Source organism: Castor canadensis, chromosome 11, assembly GCF_047511655.1.
Source record: "Castor canadensis chromosome 11, mCasCan1.hap1v2, whole genome shotgun sequence".
Lineage (NCBI taxonomy): Eukaryota > Metazoa > Chordata > Mammalia > Rodentia > Castoridae > Castor > Castor canadensis.
Window position 1 is genome coordinate 119329833 of NC_133396.1, and position 21795 is coordinate 119351627.

At 41.6% G+C, this 21795-nt stretch overlaps 1 protein-coding gene across 3 annotated transcripts in view; it reads left to right on the forward strand.

The window, feature by feature from the left end:
* Positions 1–281: 281 nt before the first annotated feature.
* Positions 282–21795, forward strand: part of Ptpn14 (protein tyrosine phosphatase non-receptor type 14) — a 161610-nt gene continuing 140096 nt past the window's right edge. For all 3 annotated transcript variants that reach the window (XM_074048336.1, XM_020186006.2, XM_020186011.2), the window contains exon 1: positions 282–846. The gene's annotated coding sequence lies outside the window, so the exon portion shown is untranslated. The remainder of the gene's footprint in view (positions 847–21795) is intronic.

Genomic DNA, 21795 nt, shown 5'->3' on the forward strand with positions numbered 1-21795 from the left:
CCCCCACCTTTGAAAACATTTTCCAAAGCTAGCCCATTAAAAGTGCGCGACTCTTCCCGGGCCTGCAGAAGGAGCTCCGGCAGCCCGGCATTCCTCGGATTCCAGCGCTGTGACGTCCCCAAGGACGGCGCGCCTCCAGCTCCCTAGCTGGGGCTCCACGTTTCCGCGATTCTCGCGCGCGCGCCCGCGCCCCCAGCGCGCGCCCTCCCGGACCGCATTCCTCCCCGCCCCCGGCCGCGCGCCCTGCACTCCCTCCCTCCGCCTCCCGGCCCCCAGCGCCGCCGAGCCCGGCCCGGGGGTGGGGGAGCCGCGGCAGCCGGCGCCTGCTCCGTCCCCTCCCACTCGCACGGCCCCTTCCTCTCTCCTCTCCCGGCCACTCGCATTTCCTGGCGCTCTGGCTCTCCCGGCCCCTCAAAGTTCTTCCCAACTTTTCCTCCGCCCAGCGAGCGCCGCGGGCGCAGTGCCGGGGGCAGGTTGCTGCGCTCTTCGGGGCTCAGTCGCCTCCTCTCCTGGGCAGGTCCTCGAGGGCGCAGCAGGCATTAAGTGGCCGCTGGCGGTCCTTTTCTCCCTCACCCATCCTCCCCGGCCTCTTCGCTCCGGGCCCCCTCGAGCAGGACACCCCGGTGCTCTGGTCCTTCTCTCTTTCTCCTTCCCCGGTGCGCCCCGGCGCCGACTCTCGCGCCGGGATCGCGGCGGAAACCTCCCTCCCCTTTCGCCTCCAGCGGCTGCTTCCCTCGCCCCTCCTCCGCCTGCCACTGGAATCGACTCCGTGGGGAATCGGGGCTCCGCGGCGGCGGACAGTCGTGAGGCGCGGGACTGTGGACACCGCGCGGACCATGTAAGCAGGTAAGCCGGGCCGAGGCGGGGGGCGGCGGGCCGCGCGTGGGGGCCGCCTGGGTGCTCCATCCCGCGCCTTGCAGATGACTTGGGCAAACGCTGCCAACGCCAACTTACGATCGGCGGCCCGGGACGCCTGGCAGGGCAGCGGAGGCGCGAGGTGGGCCGGCCGCCGGGGGTTATTTCGCTCTGGGAGCAGCGGGCCGAGTGGCGCACGGCTTGTCCCGGGAGTGAGCTGGAAGGTGAGCGCTGCATGGGAAGTTTGTGGTTAAACCAGACACTCGCCCCCTCCTCTCAGTTCCCTTCTGCTTTTTTGGGAAGGAGAGGGCTGGGTAAGGGCTGCTGGACCTTGGGGACAGGAGGATGAAAGACTACGACCTTGCTGTCGCTCAGGAGGATGGGGAAATGCAGCTCTCCTTTTTCCCCCCTCCCCAAAATCGGGAAAGGATTTGGAAGGGAGAGGAGTTTTCCTGGGATGAAGCTAGGCCCTAGCCGTGCCACCCAACTCCCGAGAAAGTCTTGGTCCCTACTTGGGTGGTCGGGTAGGCTCACAGGGAAAATGTGTGGCCACATAATTTCAGACCAGGTCTTTACCTCACACTTCCAAAGTTCTGCGCATTAACATCCCTCTTCCTTACGAGACCCGCAGATCTGGGTTTTGAAAACTTGCAAGTGGGTTTTCTGCCTTTTTTTTTTTTTTTTGGAGGAGCAAGGAGGTAGCCCTGTTCCTAACTCCCTTCCCCTCACACTTCCTTCAGTTCCTGTCATCCCCCCTCCCACTCCATTCTCACCTACAATTTGAGGAGATTGTAGGGTTTCCACTCGAATGTTACAGGCGCTTGCTGGAGATGAGGAATCCCTAAACTTGCATGTATAGATACAGAGTTTCCACCAATGTGCTAGATTCTTGAAATGGATTTATTCACTCATTCATTCAAAAAGCCGAGCACTGAGCTTGTGCTCTGCTAGAACAGGATCACAGTGTGAGAGTCTGCAGTGTCCCGGAGGAAACCTATACTCTGAGCGGGGAGGGATTCAGAGAGAGCCTGGGGAGGACTTGATCCTGGAGGGGAGCTGTGCGCAGCTCTTACAGTGCAGCCAGGATGCTCAGCTGGGGAGTGGGTTGGGGGGATGCATTCCAGGTAGAGGAAAGGGGCTTGTGCAAAGTGAGTGCAAAAAAGTACTGAGAAGTCATTACCTCGTGGCCAGAGAGGCATTTATGGGCAGGCTGTGCAGTGTTGCTGACATAGCACCCTCCCTCCGTATATCAGAAATTAAAGTAGAAGCAGGTTACCCATATGCAGGAATCAGGAATACATTTTTAGAGGACAAAACTCTTCCTCTTTGGACACACAACCTGGTGCTTTTCTCCCACAAGCAGCTGTTGAATGGCTATGTTTTAATTGGTACTAATTGACCCATGCTTGGTTTCATTAAAATGGTATTGGTTCCCTTAACAGAGCCACTTGACCATAATAGTCGATGACCATATGGAGAGCCACAGAACCTTGTATTAAAAGTTTCCTTATCATTGGGTGATGGGGTTAACAGCTTGTGCCATAGAAATGCAGCTTTCTTGAGCAGAAGCTGAATACCATGATGTCCCTTTGCCTGGTCTGAATGAGTGGCTGTGATGTGCAGACTTAGTTCATTTATGTGACATCACGTTTGTCATAGTATCTCTGCCTTTAAAAGTCGTCATTATTGCTTCAGCAGAGTCATAAAGACTACTGTTCCTTTCTCTGAAACTTTATGCAAATTGAAATCGTGCAGCCTGATTTCTAGGATTCAGCAAACCCTGCCTGGAAATGTTTCCTACAGTGCAGTAGCATTTTGTCAGAGACTTACCTTTCTAAAGTGCCTGTTCACTGGGTTGAAGTGGCCCGTTGCAATATTATTCATAGTGACTGAGTCCTGGCCCAGGTGGCAGATGTCCAGCTCTCTGTGACCTCAGGCCAGTACATAGGAGTACACTCTGGCTTCCTGCAGCCTCACTTGTTAATCCAAGCCCCTCTCCCAGCATCTTCTCTTATCTCAAGAACAGCCCCTGACAGGAGTTTTCTTGAAGGTATAGAATCTGGGGGAGATGAAGTGGTCGATGAGAAAGGAGCTCTTTCAGCTCTTTCCTGCCCATCCCATGTCTCTGACCAGGTTCCATCATGGGCTTATGCTAAGTTTGCACATACTGTGTTGAATGGACAGTGTCCTAGAACAATTAGGGAGACTATTTTAGAATGGGAGAACCATAAAGAATTAGAGGAAAATCAGAATTTTTAGGAGCATTCTTACTTGCTTGTAGTGGGTGAGCCAAAAGTTAAGAACTATGAAGATTTTTCTTTTTTCAGCACCTGCCTTATTGGTTTAAGTTTGCTCCATGGTGCAAATAGCAACCATTTGACTGCAAATTATTGTCCACTTGGGTTCCATATTCTTGTCGTATTTGATCAAATTCTTGCACTTGAACGTCATTACTTCTTCTCTAAGTCCTGTGTGATTGTAAAATTCATTCTAAGCCTGGGAACACTGCTGTGTACTTTGTTAGAGATAAGGCAGGGGAAGGAGATAAGATGAAATACTTAATTAGCTAATTAAGAAATGAGGGAAAACAAACACAAAAGCTTTGGTAGGGAGGAAGTTAATGTCTAAAATAAGACTTTTGATCTCCCTTACTGATTTAATTTACCCTATCCCTGTGTGCCTTCCACAGAGGGCTTGCTGAATTGTCCCAGGGGTTTGTGGGGTGAGACCTGCAGCTTTTCCTGCTATCAGTGTGCGACAGCACAGGGGTCCAGGTTTGGGAGTTTGAAATATAGCTAGGTGTGAGTTCCAGCACTGCCACTTTTTAGCTGTGTGATGTTAGGCAAATTTCACAGCCTATCTGAGCCACCTGCAAGATGGAGCCAGTAGATTCTAGCTTGCCAGGATATGTATGGAAAATTCAGTGTAATGCTATATAATATAGTGTCTGAGACCGACGAGGTCAAGGATGGCTATTTATATGTTTGAGGGGTTGTATGTAGTTATGAATGTGTTCTTTGTTACTCAGCAGCCTGAACTCACATGCCAACATACACATAAAGCTTTGTCTTTGACTTTTTTTTTTAGTCTATTGGCTCAAAGCAAACATGTTGGCTGGCAGCTGCCATGTGGCCATTCACACTGGAGATCAGGCTGCAGGAACATTTGGGGAGGGAAAGTCACTTAGGGAAAAAGGGCAGAGGAAAAGACTCTTTTGCCTATACGTTCCTTACTATGAAAAGGGGCCTTCTACATTTCTAATGTAGAAACCCAGTTAATTAAAGAATGTTAGAATAACGGCCTCCCTTTAGCAAGACTGCAAAGAAGCTAACTGATTTTCACAAAGTTTCTTGGTGGTGCTGATTTCCTTCTTTGAAGCCCAAATACAGAGTCAACTGCAATACCTCTAGTGTAGTGCCAGCCACAGTTCGCTTGAATTTTGATGTTGCCTTTCATCTGAGAGAAGCCTGAAGTATTTGACAAACACTAACTCATTGATCTTCATATCAACTTCCCAGCAGGAGGGAGTGTTAGAAGAAAGAAAAAATTCCCAACGTGGCAGTAGGGCAGGTGTGTGGTATGTGTTCTTAAAGCAGAATGGATTGTTAACAGCAAGAATTGGTTCACTCTCTTATATGCAGAATTGCATACAGGCCAGGAGGTCATAGGTAGGTACCCTTCCCTTTTGAGGGGGCAGGGAGAGAAAGTCTAGAAGAAAAATACAAGTCTAATTAGGAGTTTTGCAGTGGCAGGGGAGAGAAAATTCATTTTACCCAGACCAGTAATGTCTTTGCCATACATTGCATGTATGCTGATTATGAAAATAAATACTCTTGGAATTATTTATAATTCTGAATTAAAGGATATGATGCAATGCTTGTGCTTGAAGGAGTTAGAGTAGCTGAGGATAAAAGGTAATAGTGACTAAGTAGGTTTTTTGTGCGGTCAGGGCGGTTGTGGGCCTAAGTTGGATTATAAATAGCATATTAACATTGTTTGCCTTCTGTGTCCCTTACTGTTCCTTTCCTGTCAAGCTTTTGTTTGATTTGCTTCATGACTTTTGCTATTAGATTGAATATAACAGAGCTATTCTTAGATCAGTCTATGTGTAAAATTTGATATGGGAGTGAGTTAGCTTAGTTCCTTAGGGGGCTAAATTATGTTTAGGTCAAGAGCTGCATCCTGGACCTGGTCAATGAGCTTGACCTACAGGTCTATCGCATATCCAGAGATCCTGTAACCATAGCTGGTTTATCCCATAAATGCTTGATGTTGGTCAACAGGGAGCTGTCTGGTGAGAAGATGAGAAAGGGTGAAGCCTCCTTTGAGTAGTAGAAATCCTCTTCACATTTGCCATGTTTGAGAATTCCATGTTAAGCTATATTCCTAAGCTGGGAAACCTCACCATAGACCACAGACTCAATCTACTTGGCCTTACATGTTTTTAGCTCACAGGGAAGAATTACTCCTTGATGAAAATTAGCCAAAGTTCATCCCTAGTGCTTATGTTTGTGTGAAGTATATGCTTTACATATTCCTCCTATCTTTGAAAGCCTGTCTTTTGTTTTGTTTGTTTTATTCTTTCATTGGGGCTGTACAGTTCAAACTCTAGAGAGCACCAGAGTCACCTGGAGGGCTGGTTAAAACACAGATTGCTGCTGGGCATAGTGGTTCATTGTGTAATCCCAGCACTCAGGAGGTACAGATCTGGAGGATCGAAGTTCTAGACCAGTGCAGGCAAGTAGTTCACAAGACCCCATTTCAGCCAATGGCTGGGTGCTGTGGTGCACACCTATCATCCCAGCTTTGCCAGGGAAGCACAAATAGGAAGATCCCCTGTCCAGTTGGCCGGGGCAGAAATGCTAGTCCCTAGTCAAAAAATAACTAAGGCAAAAAGGTCTGGGAGTATGGCTTAAGGGATAAAGTACTTGTCTAGCAAGTGGAAGGTCCTGAGTTCAACCCCTAGTGTTGCCAAAAAAAAAAGAAGGGGAAAAAAAAACCCAAAAAAACACACATTGCTGCTCCCAAAGTCCACCCGAGGCTCTGGTCAGTAGCTTTTGGCATGGGCCTGAGCATTTCTATTTCCAAGTTGCTCCAGGTGATGCTTTATGGATGGTCCCTGATCAAGTGCATTTTTAGCTGAGAAATCTTGTTTTGGTCCACCCACCCATGGTCCTTAGGCATGGTATGGTGGTCACTTAACTTTCTCACTGCATGGGTGTGAATGGTTTTATTTGGTTGCTTTAGAGCCACCAAGCAGCTAGGAACCACTTAATGGCAGGTTATCCTTAGGTTCACCCACACAGAACATGAACTTGATGCTTCCATTTTCCCGATCTGCCTGGCTATCATTTCCAATCCAGACCTCTCTATTTGCTACCAGACAATTTGGTTTATCTGGCACTAAAATCTGTGTTTGCAGCTGACTTACATTGCTGAATCCTACCTGTGTCAAATTGAGCTCCTCTGCTTCTTGCTACCAAATTCACTGCTTCTGTATTTTCTGTCTTGGTGACATTGCCTTCCACTGAGTCAGCTGCTCATGTGGGGTACTTGGAATTCTCTTCATATGTCATTCTTCCTTCACACCTTTGCACCCTCAACCTCTTTTCTCAAACCCCCTAGCAAATCCCATCAGTCATTTATTATGTCCTTTGAGTCAGACTGTCTAAAATATTTTTAATTTGCTCCCTTCCTTCCTTCTCCACTTCCACTTGAGATAGTTACGTTAAAGGCTGTCTATCATATATTCTTTACTCTATTTCAGGGCTGTAAAAACAGAGTTTTTACCCAAATTTGAAACTCTTTTTTTTTTTTAAAGACAGGGTCTTGCAATATAGTGCAGACTAGCCTTGAACTTGTGACCCTCCTGTCTCAACATCCCAAGTGCTAGAATTACAGGCATGCACAGGCATGTGTCACCATGCCAGGGAAATAATTTAAATTCTTTTAAAATTATTTTAAAAAGAAATTTAAAGTCTTTTGCTTCTAATTCGCTTTAAGATAAGGCCTCTTCACCGTGGACTACCTTCCTCTCCCATTTGTGCTCATCCCCTCTGTCCATGCTAGAACCCCTAACCCTTCCTGGTGTTCAATTCCCTTCTCTTTTATTACATTGTCAGTCTGAGAGGCTGTGCCCTGGCTGCTTGCTTGGCCTCTCCACACTCAGACAAAGCTTCCCCTTCCCTGTCACTGATCCCTATTACCAGTGAGGCTTTCCTGTCTTTTTTATCCCAGAGCACTTTGAATTTGCCTTCCTTGCTAAGTGCTCTGTATTTTTTTCCTGTTTATGTCTCTGTCCCCTCTACTGAGTTGCGGGCTTTTTGGGGTAGGGACCTTGCTTGGTTTCAAATCAGTTTGCCCCACTCTGTGGAAGTTCAATGGCAGTAGTCATGGTGATGGTTTTGTTGTTGCCATTTTGCAGAGTGAAGTGGAATTGATTTTGAAAAATGCATTTATAAGGGCTAGTGGAGTGGCTCAAGTGGTAGAATGCCTTCCTAGCAAATGTGAGGCCCTGAGTTCAAACCCCACTATTGCCAAAAACTTATTTGTAGAATCAGTGAATGAATGCGTTTGTGAGAGGGTCAGGAGCCCAGCCTGCTTTGGACATTTTAATTTATTCTCTAATGACTAGTTATTATGCTTTGGGAAAAGTGCACCTTTTTAATGACTTCATGTGACTTAAAAGTTAAACAGACATCAATGTTCCTTTTTGTATACATCTACGTGTTCATTTGAGGAGACAAATCACATCTCAAGATGTTATTTGAAGTTACTAGTAATGTTTCTTAATGTTATTTGGCTTTACGTGGATACTTCAAAAATATGACAATGCTTTCTCTCATTTTCAAGCCCTGGCTAACTTGTAGATCAAGGGACTGTAAATGTCACAGAAAAGTTAAAACATAAAGGTCTATTTATTTATTTTCAGTGTTGGGAATTGAACTCAGGGCCTCACACATGCTAGGCAAATGCTCTACCACTTGAGCACTAAAACTAAAAATAAGTTATTTTTTGCAGGTTTAGAGCTATTGATTAGCTCAACTTTTTTTCTCTGCATGTTTTTTCTTTTATACCTTATGTAAAACAGGAAAAGGCAGCATGTCTCATTATTCTCCTCGAAATCAGTGCTTAAGTGGCAGGGGGCATGGCCTACGACCTGAGTCAAGGCTGGTTTGCTGGCTTGCCTGTATCCAAGGGAGCCTGTTCTCCACATAGAACTGTAATAAACACTGATGAGGTCAACGCTGTTTCCCCAAGTCACAAGACTGACTCCTGTCATTATTTTAGTTCTCAAGTAAAAGGGATTAAGGCAGATTTCATGGCCTTGAAAGTGAATTTGTCATGAGTTATGTACATACTTCAGCCTGTATTTAAGGTTCTTCACATATAATTCCCTAATGGACCTCCACTGTCTTCAGATTTGTCTCACCGTTTCCCAGGTTCAGCCAAGCTGCAGGTGTTTCCTGAACAGGACCAGTAATTCCCACCTGTGGTCTCACTGCTTCCTTGCTCAGGCACCCAAACACTCATCGTTGCTTGTCTAACCCACCCTCAGGGTTCCCCTTAAACACTGCTTTCTCTGGGCAACCTTTCCTGCTGTCCCTGTGGGCCAGGCCTTCCTGCCATTTTGCTCTTGGCTTTTACCTGCTGGTGCTTCCTGTCCTGGTTCACCTCTTAGCTGCCTGGGAACTGTCACCTGCCTTACTCACTACTGTTGCTTCTCTTCTGCTGTTGGTCACCTGAAACTGTGCATGCAGATCTGGCTGCCCCTGGCCTGTTCACTATGACAGTCCTTGTGAGGATACCTGTCACAGCACCACATAGGCTATAAGCTGTCCCCTGGGACTAGTCCATAGTCTGTGCTCTTGAGTCTTTGTAAGACATCTCTGATACTTTCTCTCTCTTGCTTAAGATCTTTTATGTCACTTTTTATGTTGTGTAGGGATACATATATCTGTAGTAAGGAGGTAGAAGTGCCAGAAGAGTGCAGGGTGTAGGTGGTTGTGGAGGTGAGGTTGGAGACATGGTATTGTTTTCTTTGTTAAACTGGGGGAATAGAAGCTTATATATTTATTATATTCTCCCTTAGATCTAAAATATTTAATTTTAAAGGCACACCAAATTGCCTGAGGTTAAGTGCACACTGGCCAAAGTAGCATTCTAGGATCTCCATAGTTCTTGATCCCCCCTCCTTTCCCAGCTCTGTCCACCCAGCCTCTCCCCTAAGCCTCTCTTGGCTCCCTAACACCCTCAAACATTTCTCATGGTTGAAACCTTGTTGCTTTGACTAGTGATATTATTGTTACTTATCTCTGAAGTCCTTTTCATATCCGGTCACATAATAACCTCTGACTCATTCTTTAATTTTGAGTGTGATTTTTATATATTTTTAAAATATGTTTTATCTGGCATTCCCTTTTTTATGACTAGGAATTGTCACCTGTGGTACTTTTCATGTCCTTTTCCATGGTATGTACTACAGCATGTTTTAATGGTTTGCTCATCTATCTCCCCAAAGTTGTGAGCTCTTCGAGGACATGTTTTATTTATCCTTGGGTTCTTGGTACAAGATGCAGTGATTTCAATACAGGTTTGAGCAACTGATAAATAGTAGATATAAGATAATTGCTTATAATGGGAGAACTTTCTTTAAAGCTTGTAGAAAAAGTTTTTAAAAATTGAAGAGAATATCTTTTGGGCTCTGTGTGACATTTCGATTCTAAATCCAATTGATTTAAACTTTTCCTAGTTCCTAGTTCAAACTTTTGATTTGTTTTAGCAACTTTTTTTTCCTCCTTTTCCAGTTACCTTATGGTGGTGGGTTAAAATAGTAATAAGAATAATAAAAATAGCCATCGAACTCCCCCTTCTCCTTTCTCCTCCATCACTATGGAGAGTTTTGGGTCCTATAGAAGAGTGTAGGAAGGAGACCCAGGCTGGGAGTGGTACTGCCTGTTGTGGAGCTGATGTCTGCCATCACAGTGACTTCTTCTGAGATGGACAAGCAACATGCCCATTTGGGGGACAGGCTGCAGAGTTTATTTTCGTGACAGATGTGTCCCTCTGCAGAGCCGTAATAACTATAATGAAGGAGGATTACGCTGTATTAGGTTTATGAAGGGTGCACTCGCCTGTGACCAGGGTCAGTGGTGACAGCCCAAGGCAGCAATTAGGTTTCTTTTAAGACTCCAGGAGGCAATTAGCATTCCCTTCTCAGAGGAAAACCCAGGATCTGTGAGCCATCTCCTTCTCTTTCACCGGACACTTGGCGCAGTGTGCTTTGTGTCATGAAGGCGTTTATTTTTAAAGACTTAAGCAAGTCTCCAAATGATCATTTGAAAAACGGGACTGACTTTCAGACACCCCATGTTTAAATCTGTGGGCTCTGCTAATGAACATGCTGGATGGGATGTGCTGTTCAAGGCAATACATTTTTAAAAGATTCTATAAATTCTTTTATCCAAAGGTAAGGAATCTGATATGGAATGTTTCATAATTATGTGATTTCAGAGGAAAAAAAATGTGTGACTGATAGGAAATGAGTTAAAACTCCAAAATAACGAAATGATACCTTCTGATCTTGTATTCTTTAGAAAATTCTTGTTTTACTGAAGAGGTAACTAAAAATAAAGACTGGAGAGGGTGATGTGTACTGTGCTTCTGCTGAGCAGCTGTCTGTGTGTTCTCAAAAAGTTTCTGCATGCCAGGTTAGGTACAAATGTGTACAATGTGTTCCTTCATCCTTATGAATGTGTTTAGAAGTTTGGTTCTGCCTGTAAATGCAAAATGAATTTTAGCTAAATTATTCAAACAAATTTCTCTCCTCTCTCCTTTATGAGTGATGAATCTCCACTTGGAAGGTTCTGATAGGTTAATTACCCCATACATATTCAAAATCAGTGTCATTTTGGGTATGATAAGATGGAGAAATGCATAGCCCATGCACGTCAGGCAAGAAACAATGCACAGCTCTGTAAAAGATGTCTGTTTCCATGGGATAATTAGCTCCCTATTGTTCAGTTTTTGGATCGCATTGTTATTTTTTCTCTTTTGTTAGACTGATAAAACTATTATAATGACTGAGCACAGAACTTTGAACTCCATTTATGTTGGCATTATAAAAACTAGCCCTTGCTGGGTGTGGTGGCTCACGCCTATAATCCTAGCTATTTGGGAGACTGAAATTGGGAGGATAGTGGTTTGAGATTAGCCTGGGCAAACAGGCCCCATCTCCAAAATAATCAAAGCAAAATCAGCTAGGGGTATGGCTGAAGTGGTACTGCCTCCTTTATAAGTGTGAAGCCTTGAGTGTACACCCCACTTCCACCCCCCCACAAAAAAACCACTGTCCCTGCAGCAGATAAAAGTGTTCCAAAGCTAAATTCATCTTAGAAAGAATCTTTCTTAAAACAAAAAAAATTATGGAATACCTATAATCTCAAGGGAAACTAATAGCACATAGAATCCTTAGTAGAGAAATCTCAGTTTATAAGATGTCTGGAATAGAGAAGCCATATTTGTTGTTTTTAAGCAAAAAATTCAACACTGCAGTTTGTATAGCAACTTGGATTGCTAAAATGAATAAACATTTTAAGTCTTCACTAGCAGACTAGAATTAACTTTAATTTTTTATAAAAACAACTGGACTTTTTTGAGCACAGAACAAGAGCAATTTTCAAGGAAAACATCAGGAATTTATTTACAAAACCAACTTTTAGGGGAAGTTTCAGTGACAGTAAACATTTAGTCTAATTTTATGTACTTATAATATGGTGAAGCCTAAGGTTCACATTAAACTTGAGGCACTACAGGAAACTCATCCTTCAAAGAAAAATTTATAACTATTCAGTAGTTTGTCTTATCGAGGACAAGAAATGAGGTTAATATATATGTTGCTGACAAATCTCAGTTCTACAAATTCTGGTGGTCGGCCCTCTTCCTCCCCTCTTACAATACTGCCAATAAAAAAGCAGGTAGGTCAGTGAGGTGTAAGCCATGAAGCTTTAGAAATGTCATTATTTTAGTAACAGCTGCCTCTGTTTTAATTGTTTTATGTAATTGGGCATTTACAAAGATGTTGTAAATATAATGTGAACAATTGAAAATGTTTCTTCCTCTTCTTTTTCTTCCTCCTGTCTTTCTTTCCTTCCATTCACCCATCAGCTCGTTTAATAAGTGCATATTGATGTTTTTGAAGGTGAAGATGTTTTTCTTTTCTTTTTTTGACAGTACTAGGGTTTGAACTCAGGGCTTCATGCTTGCTAGGCAGGCGCTGTACCACTTGAGCCACTTGGCGGGCCTGAAAATATCTTTCTATGGTCATGATCTTTAAAAGAATTAGCAACTAATAACTGTCTCTGTGTGTGTACACACACATACATAATTAATTTTCATGGAAAGAACAGCACTCCTTGTGTCATTAAAAATTGTAGTGATACTGGGTGCTGTGGCTCATGCCTGTAATCTTAGCTACTTGAGAGGCTGAGATCCGGAAGATTCCAGTTTGAGGCCAGACCAGGCAAAAAGTTCACAAGACTCCGTTTCAACCAGTAGCTGAGCATTGTGATGCATGCTTGTCAGCCTAGCTATGTTGGGAAGCATAAAATATAGGAGGATCACTGTCCAGGCTGCCTGAACAAAAAGTGAAACTCTATCTCCAAAATAACTAGAACAAAAAGGGTGCTAGGTGAGACTCAAGGGGTAGAGCACCTGTCTAGCAAGTGCAAAGTCCTGGGTTCCCCATTATCATCAAAAATAAAAATGTAATGAGCTGGGTGTGGTGATACATTATTCCTGTTATTCCAGGAAGATGGAAACTTCGAGGCCAGCCTGGGCCTTCATTGTGGCCATTACCGTCATCTGGCCAGTCAACACTAGAAACGTGACTAGTTGGAGTTGACATGTATCAAATATTCATGGGACTTCGAAGACAAGTAGAACAATTTAAGCTGTCTCGTAAATTCTTATTGGTTTCATGTTGAAATTCTAATATTTGTGGTATCCTGAATTTAATATATGATCAAAATTAATTTCACCTGTCTTGATTAGCTTTTTCCATGTGACTTTGAGGAAGTTAAAAATTGGGTAGATTGCTCTCGTTTGTGGTTTATGTTGTGTTTCTTTTGGACAGCGCTGTCTCAGATGGTTATCAAAGCATTCCTAAGAACCCTTGTCCTGCAGGGAGGATTGAAGGGCAAGTGCTTCGAGGCAGAGATGGAAAATAGTCACAGGCAATGGATGGTAAGAAGCAAGCCTGATGACACTTGAGACAGCCAGCAGAGAGAGACTGAGATTAGCTGGCACTGATTTAGTACTTACCCTGTGCAAGTACTTTGTCCAGCACTTTAAGTAGATTATCTCTTCTGAGCTCTGTATCTGCCCTGTGAAGAAAGTACTGTCACTGTCTTTTTTTAGAGCTGAGAACACTAGGGCTTAGAAAGGCTAAGTAACTCGTACAAGGTCCTATAGCTGCTACATAGATACCAGTTTTCTGTGTAACCCCATCAGTGTGCAAACACTAGTAGGTGATGTCCTGAGTGTGAAATCTGAGCATGAATCCAGAGCTTGTGTTTTTAAACATTCTGCATCACTGCCTCGCAAAAGCTAAAGAGAAAACATTACCCAGAACCCACTCATTGCAACCCTTTTATTTAATGTCTACCAGGAGTGCTCATTTTTCTTCACAGCACTGAAGGATGTCATCTTCAAATTATAGAAGATAGTTCAGCTATTGATGAGCTAAGAATGACCTCAGGTTATCCAAAAATGATTATAATGCTTACATACTCCATCTACTAATCCAAGGCTGTGTTAATTGGGAAGATATTTAACAGAAATTTCTATAACTTGAAGCAAACTTTAGATTCCTTTTTAACTAAGAGATATTACTTTATTTTATAGCAAGTACAAGTTTTGTAAATGCAAGCATTAGACCCTTTTCTTTCCTCAAAGTAATAATACTTTTTAAAAAATTGTTGTCTACCCACAAATGTACTCCAAGGTATTTTAGAAGTTTTTCTTTCATTTTTCTAGTTCATGTTTATTGTATTATTTAGCCTGTTGTTGCTGTGATTAAAAAAAAAAAAAACCTGAGGAAGCAACTTAAGGGAGGAAAGATTTATTTTGACTCACGGTGTAAGAAGTTTTAGTCCACGATTGGCTTGTTTCATTGCTATGGGCCTGTGGTAAGGAAAAACATGGCAGCAGGAGGGCATGGCAGGGCAAAATTACTCAAATCCTGGTGGCCAGGAACATAGAGTCAGAACAAGGAAAGGGTCTGGGACAAAATATAGCCCCTGAGAAGATACCCACAGTGATCTGTTTCCTCCTGTTAGTCCCACCTCCAGAAGTTTCTACTACCTCCAATAATGCTATCAAATTATGTGATTTTCCTTTAATTATATGATTAATTATGTGATTAATCCATTAATTAATTATGTGATTAATCCATTAATTATGTGATTAATCCATTGATTAGATCAGAGCTTTCGTGACCCAATCACTTCCCAAAAGTCCATCAGCTGGCAACCAAGACTTTAGCACATGAGCCTTTTTAGGGGAACACGTCTTACCCAAACATTAACATCCATATGTGGATGTTTTCATAGATATAGTTTAATATATTCCTTCACATGTATGAATTCTTGCCATATTTATAGTTTTAATAACTAACATGTTTAGTGTATCTACTTACAATCGGTAGACTATACATCCCTTTACTTACTTTTATTATTGGAAGTACATAAGTTTACATTTGGGTTCAGTCATGGGTACATGCCTGTAATCCCACCACTTACACATGGAGGCAAGAAGACTGTGGGTTTGAGGCCAGCTTGAGCTACATAGTAAGTCCCTGTTTCAACAAAAAAAAATGATTGCTAGGATTATTCACATTGGTTGTTTTGTAAAATTATCATTGAATTTGTTCTAGGATAAATCTTTTGGCGAGATTGATATACTAAACATTTTTATGATTCTTTAATCAGATAAATGCAGTGGAATTTCAAACATGAGTTATAAAGATAAAGGGAACACATTTGTTTATTTTCAGATAGTGGAGGATTTTTCAGATCTTGCTTTTATACAATGTTTGATGACAGTGAGGAAGTAGATTATCCCATCAAATAAATAGTTTCTCTCAGTTCTTGCTTTTGTTGGTTTTTATGGTTCCTGTGTGTATGTGTGTGTGTTGCTAGGGATTGAACCCAGGATCTCACACTTGCTAGGCAAGTACTCTGCTATAGCTCTAGCCTCAGTTCCCTTCTTTATAGTATGAGAAAAAGAATTGTTGAGCCTATACCAAGCACTCAAAGGCAGAATAATAAATTATTCACTGATTCACTTTTGCCTTGGTTTCATTTTTGCCATATGTGTTCACTAATCCTGCCATCATTTGACGCAGAAAAAACTTGTTAGATAGAAAAAAAACCTTTTTGCTCTGTTGTCCAGGTTGGCCTCAAACTTCTGAGCTCAAGCAGTCTTCCTGCCTCAGCTTCTCAAGTTGGCGGGACTACTGGTGCACTTCATTACCTGGCTGGATAGAAATATTTCTCTTATGGGTATAGTATATATAATTGTTGAAAAATATATTTACAATAGTGATATTTAAATGGTAATTGAAAGATACATAGATTTATAGACACATAGGAACATATACTTCATTGACTAAAAGGAACAACTGTAAGATGTTAGGATCATTCTTATTTTCTGGTTCTTGCTGGCTTGTCATATATAGATACCATTGATATCTGCCTATTTTTTTTCTTTTCTTTTTCATGAGTTTTTTAAATATCAGCTACTCTACAGCTTGCCATATTTTGATGATAAGTTATTGTCATCCAGCTGTTGTACTGTTGGTTTTTGCTATGGTAATAAGATGGTTCCAACATCTTAGTGGTTTACATTTATTTCTTGTCTCCCTTATGTGACTGCTGTGGTGGGCTGCAGCTCTTGGTGCTTGACTGGACTCAGTTGTGCTCCACATCTTTTCTCCTTCGAGGACACAGGCTAAAGGACAGCCCATGCTGTTCTTGTGGCTGAAGGTAGCAGTGTAGTGAGAAACATGTAATTTCACTTAAAGTTGCTATCCAGAGATGTACATAGGTTGTCTGCTCACATCCCATCCCAGAGTATATCACCTTTCCAAAGCCCCAAATCATTTGAATTGAGGTCCTACCTTTACCCTATAGGATTTCCAGAGTCACAGGGAAATAGAAGGGACTTTTTTTTTGGTGGTACTGGGGTTTGAACTCAGGGCCTCAGGCTTACAAAGCAGGCACTCTACCATTTGAGCCACACGTGCAGCTAAAGGGGATTTCTTATAGCAGAGAAGCTAAGACTGGGATCGATAATTCCATGTCTTATTATGCCATAATTGATTTAACCATTGTCTTGTAGTATGATTGGATTACTTCCAGTGTTAACAATTAGAAATAACATTGCTTTAAGCATTGTTGAACAAATTACATTTATTGTACTTGGAGGGTATTTCCTTAGGGTATAGTTTCCTAAGTAGGCTGTGTGGGTCAGAGGTCAAGAATTGCTAAGAGATCTTGTTACATATGACCAGATTGCTCTCTGGAAAGACTATCAGTTTATAGTGGCATCATTAATATTTAAGTATTCAGCTTTCCTCATCTCCTGCCAGCACCAGGTTTTGCAATGTTCATTTTTCTAGTTTCATAATTGCAGACACTTTTGCAATTACTAGTGATAGTATTTTAAAATCAAAAATTTTAGAACAAATTGTGTTGTTATTCACCTATTAAGCTGAATAAAACAAAGGTCACTGAATGATTTTCTTTCCTGGCTTTTGAAAGTCATTGTCAAAAATGCTCATTTCATCCCGTCTTTGTTTTCTTTGCCCATATTTTTCTCAGTAGCTATTAAACACATCTTTATTCTTATATTAGAATAAAGTGAAGCATGTACTTGATATGAGTTTGTTTCTTTTATCTGAATCAAATCATTGTAATTATTCTTACAGAACTTTGTAAATGTCAAACCTACTCAAATTTCTGAATTTTGTTGCATAATTGCAAAGTCTTAAGAAAGGAGATTTGTGTTCTCTTGCCCAACACTGGACAGCTTTTAATTCCATGGTTTTTAGATTTGCCTGTCGCTCAATGGTTTATTCAGCAGAAAATATGACACTGAAACATAAGAATGGGCTCTCCTACAGTTTTTCCCCCAAACTGTAAATGAAAACTTTTTAATTACCATCTGTATCCTCTCACTTGGTTTACTTTACAAGTTCCATGTTGCCTGCTGCTGCACTTGCCCTTGGCTTCTGCTTAGAAACAGTGGTGTCTAGATATACCTATAAACATTGTTGGCTCTACCTTGTCGTGTAAGGTTCTGAGACTTCACAGCAGAGGTGAGAAGACTTGCAGGGGGGACCAAACCAAAGTCCATAGGCAGTGCATAGGCAGAACAGCCTGGTTCTCTCCCTCTCTCCCTAGCCCCTAGCCCCCACCCGTGTGTGTGTGTGTGTGTGTGTGTGTGTGTGTGTGTGTGTGTGTGTGTGTGTTGGGATGGGAAGTGGAGATGGGACTTGGGCAACTATCATTGCAGTGCAAAGGCCTCTCACCTCATTTAACAGAGGAATGTCAAAAATCCTGAGAGCTGCTCTCTGTGTCTTGAGACACAGCCGGGTGAAGCTTGTAAGAAATCTGATAACACTGTGGGAAGCAAGTGCAAGTGTGGGAGAAGCAGGTTGACTTGTGAACCAGACATCAGTGTGTGAACCAGCTTATATAAGCAGTAGGAGTTGCTGACTGTAGAAGGGTAAAAGTGTGAGTCTTCATTGAGTGGATGTTGGCATGTGGATTAGTGTTGAAAAATACAAATTTGAATGGATTTACAATGAAGGTTTTTGGAATTTTGTTCCTGAAATGGATTTTTATTTCTATTTCAGATCATTTTATGTAGGTCTTTCTGGATTCATCACAAATTTCTTTCAAAGATTAGGACCCATTGGTTTATGAAGCTTCATTGTAGAGTAGGTACATCTTTTGAAAAAATTGGGTGCTGAGGTTCACAGTAGGTAGAAATGAGGATGCTTTATGTCAATATAGAAGAAACTAAGTCATTATAGAATAGAATAAAAGTTTTTCAAAACCAGTGCTACACTATGCTTATTTATATTGGATTTTTACATAGTTTGGCTGAATTTGTAAAATTATTGCTCCTGGACTCTTTTTACTGTTTGTCTTGTACATCATAAATGTTTTAAGCTGCTAATAGTTTTGAAAATAAAAGGGGTGTACATCTTGTAATGTGTTCTGCCTCACTGAATTCTTTATTTGGGGAAAGTCGAGGCTAACGGTGTGAAATGTTTTATATGTGTATGAGCTCTGTGGGACTGTACTGTGCTGCCCAAATCTGTTAGTGTCCATCCCCGAGTGCCTTCCCTCACCTTTTTCTTGCTCTCTGTGTCTGTGTATTACTGTGGAGTCTACCTGTGTGATTAACCTGATGGATGTTTGTCACACCAGAAGTTGTACTTGTTGACCTAGAGAGGGCTGTGACCACTGGACTGTTTTAACATACTTCAGTCTACCTGACTGTCTGTCATAGGTAGTAGGCTTATCCATCTCCGATACTGAATGTTTAATGCAACAATAGATTTATAAATATGAACCAGTTCCCTATTGGTTGGCATCTAGTAATTAGCATGAGTTTGTCAATGTCCATAAATTGTGGGTGGTTGTTTATCAGGAGGGCAGCACAGAACTGTTCATTTCCGCCTTGTTGCCTTGCCCCAGATCCCCAACAAAAGCACATGCAGCACACTCTAGTTTGCTAGTATGTCTAGTTGCCAGGTAAAAGTACATTTTCTAGGTAGCCATCTTCTGTGTGAGCTAGTCTGTTTTCCTCGTTCTGCTTCTTTGAGGACTTCTGTCTCACAAGCACATCCTTTTGGTCAAGTATCATGGCATAGATTAGGACCCATCTTCTTGACTTCTTCACGTAACACACCAGACCCCCTCCTTTCTGAAGCAACCATATTTCAGTTGTTTTAAATATCTCAAAAACATTCATATCAACATTACTACCACTCAAGTATATCCTCTGTGTCTTTATTACTCTTCATAAACTTTCCATATAACTGTGAACATGTGTATATAGAATAATATTCAAATAGAATAATATGTTGAGAGAATACTTTTCATTCAGCTTTCTTACCACTTATCTTCTTATTTATTTAAAACTTTTTTTGTGTGTCATGGATTGAACTCAGAGCCTTGCTCATGCTAAGCATTTGTTGTACCTGTACCTCTGAGCTCTCCCCACCAGGCTCATGAATCTTTTTAGTCACACTTTCCCCCATTTCTACATATTCTTAATTTAGTGTTAATGGATGTATAGTTCATTGAGTTAATATATTATAAAATAATTAGTAATTTCCATTTGTTGACTATTTGGGCTCATTTTAGTTTATTTTTCAGCAGTTATACATAAAATGTCCTGAGCACCTTTAGCTGTATAGTGTTTTTCTTCTTTCAAATTATTCCTTTGGATTGAATTCCCAGGAAAAGGATTACTGCATCAAAGAAAACAATATACACATTTTTATGTTCTCAGTTGGCAAGGCTCCTCTTCCAAGGATTGCCCCATTTATATGCTGTCAGATTTCTATTTTAGAAGGCTAATATTAAACCACTGTTTTATAGATCAATGTGAAATATTTATTATTAGGATACTGGCAGCTTGAAGTTAGAATTTTTCTATTCCATTTTGGTCCTTGGCAGGTGCCCACTAAATTTTAATTAATTGAACTTTAGGGAGAAACACTTTACAGTGTTAGTATTTCCAATATTACATTATCCATCTTTCTGTGTACCTTATTGATTTTTAAATCGTTTTTATAGGTTCTTAATAAAAAGATATGATGAGGAAAGAAAACATTTAAAACCCCACAGCTTGCACTTGGCCCCCAGACTGAAAGCTCTGTCTAATTGATTTCTTCTTTACCTTTGTAGGATTTCCTGTGCATTTCTGTGCTATGATGTCCAGCCCATTTTTAGGTACATGACTTCTGAATCTTAAATGTATGTCCTGTGAGAAAATACTGTTATGCCAATAGAAGTTTTGGGTTAATGAAAAGGAATATTTAAAAAAAAGGAAGTTAAGACTGTAATCGATTTTTAGGGGAGACCCTGAGCAAGCAGCAGAAGTACCAGTGCACATGGTGAGGCTCCCCTCCTTTTATTACGACAGGTGGTTAAACTCTCTTCACTTTGGACTTTTGAATACTGAACTGATTTGTCCAAACTCTAGTCCTTTTGTGTTAAGAATGGGCTGAGTGCTCTGGACAAGTGTTGTCCTCAGTGTAATTTCTGATATGCATTGGTCTTTCCTGGTTGAATTCAGAAAATCAAGTTTCTGAACAGACAAATGCTAAAGAACAGACCAGTATGTTAGAAAACTCTGTTTGTGGGTAGAAAGCCCCAATATCTGGAACCCCTGGTCTGCTTAGGTCTTGGCTGGAGCTCTCCTTGCTTGGGACAGGGGCTTTGTTCCTGCCCTCTCTTGCCTTGTCCTGAATATAGCACCTACTCTCTTTACCTCCACACTACTCTCTCTTCTCTCCTCCTCTCCTCTACTTTTCTTCACTCTTTTCTGTCTCCTGTCACTTCTTCCAACTTCAATAAAAATAAAACAAAATAAAATTTTAAAAAATGCCATCTGGATTTTCAAACACTTTGCCAGTCTAAATACCTCCTCTCTGCTATGTTTGGGCAGGTGTATCTTGGGTCCCTTTCACTGCTTGTTTCACTTCTGGCTACAGTGCTTAAAGAATTACTACTACTACTACTTCTCTTTAAATTTTTCTTGGTCCTTTGAGATGGGGTTAAACTATGTAGTCTTGAACTGCCTCTGCCTCCCGAGTGCTTGCTGGGATTATAGGAGTACACCACTGTACCCAGCTTAAGAATTGTTTCTCTACTAAAACTAGCATTCTGTATCTCTCACCCCATAGTCCCTCTCGTCTCTGTCTCTCATTCTCTCTCTCTCTCTCTCTCTATGTGTGTGTGTGTGTATATGTATTTACATGTATATGTATACATATGTATATATGTGTATACACACACACACACACTCACACACACACACACTTGAACTCCAGCTTAATATTAACTACTTTGATGTCCAAGAAAAGTACCCAGGTATCATTAGAAGCCCCTCTAGCTTGCTGCAGAGTCCCTTAATGCCATGTAAGGTGAGACCCCTCTGTGCAGATGTGCAGTGGGCCAAGCTCTGTAGCCATCCCCATCACTGCCCAGGTGGTCTAGAGGAAAGTGCTCCCCTGTGGAATGTCAGAAACCAAAGTGCTACTGCTGGTACTGATTAGTCAGTTAGATTTTGAGCTAGTGGCTTAACCACTCCTGACTTGGTTTCCCTTTCTTTGTCAAGAGGTAGTTTATCCAGTAAAACATGATTCCTCAAGTTCCCAGTTTCACACCTCTGTGAAAAAATTCACTATTCTAGAAAACGTTTTGTCTCAACTCTGTGGTTGAATTTGTGGTCAGAGGAAGGAAAGAAACCCCTGCATTTTCTTCTTCTCAGAAGAATCTAGTTTGCACATTTATTCTTGTCCAGGGAAAGATTCAAGTAGCAAACTTAAATACTAAATTTAAACTTTGGTTTTTCAGTGCTAGTTCTCTTCATGTGATTCAGTAGCATTTGCCTCTGACCTCTCCCATGAAAAATGAAGTAATCATGTAGGCAATATGCTTGTTTCTGAATTCATTTAAATGAATACCAATTTTGTGTGGACACATTTTCAGAGTTTCTCTATGGTTTCTGTGGTCTTTTAGATAGGTGTTGCCCTTGTCAGAACTTGGAAGTCACTGGAGTGAGAGGAGCAGAATTTGGCAGAAATTTCTTGTCTTGTGAAAAAAGATACCTGTCCCATTGTAAGTCCTCAACCCT